This window comes from Giraffa tippelskirchi, chromosome X (genome assembly GCF_054371585.1).
Source record: "Giraffa tippelskirchi isolate mGirTip1 chromosome X, T2T-mGirTip1v1.2.pri, whole genome shotgun sequence".
NCBI classification, from domain to species: domain Eukaryota; kingdom Metazoa; phylum Chordata; class Mammalia; order Artiodactyla; family Giraffidae; genus Giraffa; species Giraffa tippelskirchi.
The window spans coordinates 50490233-50496457 of NC_137289.1; the positions used below are offsets into that span (position 1 = coordinate 50490233).

Below are 6225 nucleotides of genomic sequence, written 5' to 3' on the forward strand. Positions count from 1 at the left end.
ATTATCCAGAAGCTATGAGCAATCTTTGAATGGTTTTAAACAGGGCAATGCCATGATGAAATCTGCATTTTAGAAAAATTACTCAGGTAGCTGAAGTAATTCAAAGGGGTAGAGATTGAAGCATAAGAGCGGTTGGAAAATCATTTCCATATGTTAAGCAAGAGATACTTGGGGCTAGTGGTAAAGAATCCGCCTGCCAATGCAGGAGACGTAAGAGACATGGGCTCAATCCTTTGGTCAGGAAGATCTCCTGGAGGAGGAAATGGCACCCCCCTTCCAGTATTCTTGCTTGGAGAATCCCATGGGCAGAGGAGCCTGGTGGGCTACAGTCCATGGGGTCGCAAAGAATCAGACATGACTGAGCATCTCAACCAAAGCCAAATAAGGAGAGCACATAAATGAAAGAGATTTAGAACTTTGTGACAAAATAAGTGAAGGAGAAGAAAGAGACAGATTTCTGGTTAGGTACTTGGAGCCAGTGGTGTCACTAACTGGGACAGGGAATGCAAACAAACAAGCAGACACAGGGGTGAAATGGAGATGGAGAAATGTGGGGGAAGAATAATGAGATCAGTTTGGGACATGTTGAGCATGAGGAGTCTAGGGAATAACTAGACTTAAATGGACATGTGGATAAGGAGCTCAGAAGAGAGATAAGGACTGAGCACACAGGTGTGGAAATCATGAGTGTGCACATTGGAATTATGAGAGCAAATGGGTTCACCTAGGAAGGGAAGAGGCAGGAGGGGCCGTGGAGGACAAGAAGAAGAAGGAAGAGGAAGAGGAAATGAGAAAGTGGAGGAAGGCGAAGAGAAGAAAGAAGCAAATGTGGGAAAATGTTAGCATTTGGGGACTTTGAGTGAAGGACAAAAATGGGATTCTTTAAAACTCTTATGGCAAGTTTTCTTTAAGTCTGAAATTAAAAGCTAAAATAAAAAAAATAAATGTTATCATTGTTCAGTTGCCAAGTAGTGTTCAACTCTTTGCAACCCCATGGACCCCAGGCATCCCTGTCCCTCACCAACTCCCAGAATTTGCCCAAATTCATATCCATTGAGTTGGTGATGCCATCCAACCATCTCATCCTTTGTTGCCCTCTTCTCCTTCTGCCTTCAATCTTTCCCAGCATCAAGTTCTTTTCTAATGAGTCAGCTCTTTGCATCAGGTGGCCAAAGTATTGGAGCTTCAGTTTCAATTTCGTTTTAAATAAAATGCTTAAAAGCTAAAATACAAAAATCAAAATAAAAAGCTAAATTAAAAAAAAAAAGAAGTGACTCTGAGATGAAGAAGTGGAGACAGTAACTTCTCAACTAGTTTTGCTTTACTTTCAATTTCTTTCAACAAGTTTGCCTGTGGAGGCAAGTCCAGAGGGAAGACAGTGGTGGGACGGGTTGCAGCTGCTGCTGTTGTACAGATGCGATAGATTCATGCCAGTTTACAGCCTCGAGGGAAACATCAAGCAGAAATAGAGTAAAGATACAGGAGAGATGGGATGTTGCTGGCATGGGGCACATTGGTGGAGCTCCGCATCGATGAAGCATTAGCCTTAGGCAGGGGAGTGGATCGATTCCCACTTAAGAAGGAAGAAAACATGGGACTGTGCATATGTAATTTGTATGTAAGGAGTTGATGAGAGAGACTTCCTTCCCGATGGACCGTTTTCTTTGTAAGTAGGAAGCAAAGTCATCTACACAGTGTTAAGATTATACAGTATTCAGTCAAAATAGTTATTCTGAGGAATCGGAGAGGAAACTAATTGGGGAACTGTTGACTTGCCTAGTATTGTTGAGGGCCTAGCTGAGGTTGTAGGGAGTTAAAATCCAAACACAAAAACTGACTTCTTTGCAAAAGAGCAAACACAGTGATTGAGTCACACTCTATAGATGACTTTACCTCCTATGCCACAAAGTTGGTGCTTCAGCATTCACATGGATGGACCACCGGATTCTCAGTTCCTCGATCTATTCATTTCCCATGATCTTTTCCTCCATCCCAATTCAGCCATCTACTCTCATGGTTACACCCTGGACCTTATCATCACAAAAATTCTATCACCTCTGCCATTTTTAGTTGAAACATCCCATTCCTCTGCCCTCCCCCACCCTCACTGCTAACACACACACACACACACACACACACACACACACACACACACACACACATCCTTTCTAAAACCTCCAATCCACTGGTCATCACTCTTCTCAGTATCTATCAGCCTCCATCCTGACTTCATTTCATTTCTTAACCAGTCCTGAATCTGTGTTGAAAAGTGAAAGTGTTAGTCACTCAGTTGTGTCCAACTCTTTGTGACCACGTGGGTTGTAGCCCGCCAGGCTCCCCTGTCTATGAGATTCTCCAGGCAAGAGTACTGGAGAGGGTTGCCACTCCCTTCTCCAGGGGATCTTCCTGACCCAAGGATCGAACCCACATCTCCCTCATCGCGGGCAGATTCTTTACTGTCTGAGCCACCAGGGAAGTCCCAATAGGCTCTTATCTGTTCTCATTTTACTCACGCTCTTAGCAGCATTCAACACTATTGACCACTTCTTCCAGTTTGAAATACATATCTCTCTTGCCTTTCTTGACATCATACTCCTGTGGCTTTTCCTCCTAACTGCTTAGCCATTATTCACTCTGCTTAGTTATCTGTTCTTCCTTTAGTTTATTTTTTAATATTGGCATTCTTCAGTGATCTGTCTTATACCCTCATCTCTTTTTACTCTATGTTTTCTCATTGCATGATCTCAGCCATTCCTATAGATTTAAATATTGTATTTTATTTTGATGACCCTCAAATTTAAATCTGCCAATCAGAGCTCTCCTCTGAATTCTAGCTGTCCACTTGACACCTATATAAAGATATCTTACCAATATATCACACTTTATGTATTCAAAACTAAATTCTGGATTCCTCTAATCATCTCCTTACTTTCAGTAGTGAAAGTACCACCATCAATCCTATTGCCTAAGTCAGATATCATTGTGTTATCTTTGAGTTTTCCATTTCCCTTTTCTCTTATCCTGTCTTCACTCCTCAGTAGGCTGTATCTTCAATACACATCTTCAAGCTACTCACACTTCTCCATCTTCATTGTCATCACTCTAACTGGACTACTTTCAACTTGAGTCTGGATGGCAGTAAGACCTAATTTCTCCACTTGCATTCTTGACCCCTCTAATCTATTCTCTCACAGAGGCAGAAGTGACACTTTTAAACTGAAAGATGATGTCACTACACTGCTTAGAACGCTTTAGTTCACCTAGGGAAAAAATACAAATTCTTCATCAACTGGCTGGACCTTGTATAATCTAGTCTCTGTTTCCCTGGAACCATCTCCCTTATTTTAGTCCCCCTGGTCTTCTTTAAAAAATGCTTGAAATACCTAACCTCTTTTTTGAGACAGGGCCTTTGCGCTTGCTTTTCCCTCTGCCCAGTATACTCTTATTTCCTTTACATCCTTTCTGTCTGAACTCAAATGCCAATTCCTTAGATATGCCTTCCCTGGCCAATTCTTCTAAGTAAACTGAAAAGTGAAAGTGAAAGTCACTCAGTCATGTCAGACTGTGCGACCCCAAGGACTATACAGTCCATGGAATTCTCTGGGCCAGAATATTGGAGTAGGTAGCCTTTCCCTTCTCCAGGGGATCTTCCCAACCCAGGGATTGAACCCAGGTCTCCTGCATTGCAGGTGGATTCTTTACCAGCTGAGCCACTAGGGAAGCCCAAGAATACTGGAGTGGGTAGTCTATCACTTCTCCAGTGGATCTTCGCTACCAAGGAATTGAACTGGGGTCTACTGCATTGCAGGCAGATTCCTTACTAACTGAGCTATCAGGGAAGTGCTTCTAAATAAACTAGGCCCCTTGTATTCTTCTTCTTCTTAACCTCTTGTCTGTTTCTTTGGTAGAACTTATTATAATTTATAATTATCCCATTTATTTACCTTTTTGTCGGTCTCCTCTTTGGGCAGAATTCTGTGGGAATGGCTCATCTCTACTCCACATGATGTTGGATGGAGCTGCTTGACTAATTCTGGAGGGTCCAATATGGCCCCACTCACAAGACTGGAACCTTTGTGCTCGCTGTCTACTGGGGCACCTTAATTCTCCTTGTGGCCTGTTTCTACATCAGGAAAGCTGGGACTTCTCTATATAACAGCCACATTCAGAGGGTAAAAACAGAAGATGGATGGCAAAAAGCATCACAATATTGTAAAGTAATTATCCTCCAATTAAAATAAGTAATTTAAAACAAAGAAGCTGCAAGACCTCTTAAGACCTAGCACTGACAAGTTTACAAATCATTCCTGTCCCCTTCAAAGCAAATCATAGGACCATCCCAGATTCAAAAAGAGGGAAAGCTCCAATTCTTGATAGAAGGAATAGAAAAGGCACATTACAAAAAGGGTATGCTGAATGGGAGAGATTATTACAGTCATACAATCTACCATACTCAAATATCCAAATGGCTCAGTCTTTCACCTCTTAAAGATTTTTGCTCAAGAGACACTTTCTGAGTGAGGTCTTTGCTGACCACTCTAAATTGAAATCCCATCTACCCATTCCCTAAACAGTGTTTTATTTTAACACTACAGAACTTATATGGAGAAGGAAATGGCAACCCACTCCAGTATTCTTGCTTGGGAAATCCCGAGGACAGAGGAGCCTGATGGGCTACAGTCTGCGAGGTCACAAAGAGTCGACACAACTGAGCAACTGAACAGACCGAACTTATTACCACCCAACATGTATATTGCATGCACTTATTGTCTGTCTTCTCCATCTAGAATACAAAATCCATGAAGGTAGGGAATTTTGTCCATTTTGTTCATTACTATACTCCCAGAACCTACAGAGTAGCTGGCACATACTAGAGAGTCAGTAATTATTTAATGAATATGAATTCAAAAATAGTGAAACCTAAAAACATAGTGATACCACATTGTTTCAAAATACTTAGATATATATTATAAGAATACTAAAGAATTTATAACTCATTAGTTTTCCCTCCTTTACATTTCCCTGATTTCTTGGTAAGCCTTGAATAAGTTGTTATCTACAGATCTTATCTGAAAGAAAGTGAAAGTGAAAGTTGCTCAGTCATGTCTGACTCTTTGCTACCCCATGGACTATACAGTTCATGGAATTCTCCAGGCCAGAATACTGGAGTGGGTAGCCTTTCCCTTCTCCGGGGCATCTTCCCAACCAAGAGTTCAAACCCAGGTCTCTTGCATTGTGGGTGGATTCTTTACCAGCTGAGCCACAAGGGAAGCCTGAGAATACCGGAGTGGGTAGCCTATCCCTTCTCCAGTGGATCTGCCTGACCCAGGAATTGAACCAGGATCTCCTACATTGCAGGTGTATTCTTTAGCAACTGAGCTATCAGGGAAGCCCATAGATCTTATCTACCCACCAGCAAATGAACATATATAATAAAACATTGTGCTTTTTAGAGAAAAGCATGGGTTATCTCAATAAGGGAGTTTGAGGGGACTTCTATGAGATGAAATTTGAGATCCTATGAGGTGAGATGGGCTTCGAGGTGGCGCTAGTGGTAAAGAACTCGCCTGCCAATGCAGGAGATGTAACAGGCATGGGTTTGATCTCTGGGTCGGGAAGATCCCCTGGAGGAGGGCATGGCAACCCACTCCAATATTCTTGCCTGGAGAATGGACAGAGGACATTCCATGGACAGAGGAGCCCGACAGGTTACAATCCATAGGGTCACAAAGAGTTGGACATACTGAAGTGACTTAGCATCCACGCATGAGGTGAGGTATAAGGCCATTTTCAGCTCATTATTTTGTATCTTGTGCCCAATTTATACCCACTGGGGACAGCTAGTTAAAGTTCCGGGGGGTGCTCGCTTCGGCAGCACATATACTAAAATTGGAACGATACAGAGAAGATTTGCATTGCCCCTGAACAAGGATGACACGCAAATTCGTGAAGCGTTCCATATTTTTGTTAAAAAATAGAAAATAAACTAATAAAAAAATAAAAACAAACAAAAAAACCCAAACAAACAAAAAAAGAAATGCATGACAATAAAATAGAGTATTTAGAAAAAGAAAAAAAAATAAAAGTTTTTAAAGAGTTTAAAAAAAAAAAGTTCCGGGGGGATTTTTTTTCAGTCTGGAAATTTGGTGAAGATGAAAATCTCATTGTCCAGTTGCAAATAAATAAATAAATCCAAGAGCATCAAGAGGACAGAGAAAGTGTCTT

At 41.5% G+C, this 6225-nt stretch overlaps 1 non-coding gene across 1 annotated transcript; it reads left to right on the forward strand.

Annotated features, from left to right (window-relative positions):
• The first annotated feature begins 5859 nt into the window (after nt 1–5859).
• Nucleotides 5860–5966, forward strand: LOC145537337 (U6 spliceosomal RNA). Its single transcript, XR_014076357.1, has one exon. It is a non-coding gene; the product is annotated as a U6 spliceosomal RNA (small nuclear RNA).
• Nucleotides 5967–6225: the final 259 nt, after the last annotated feature.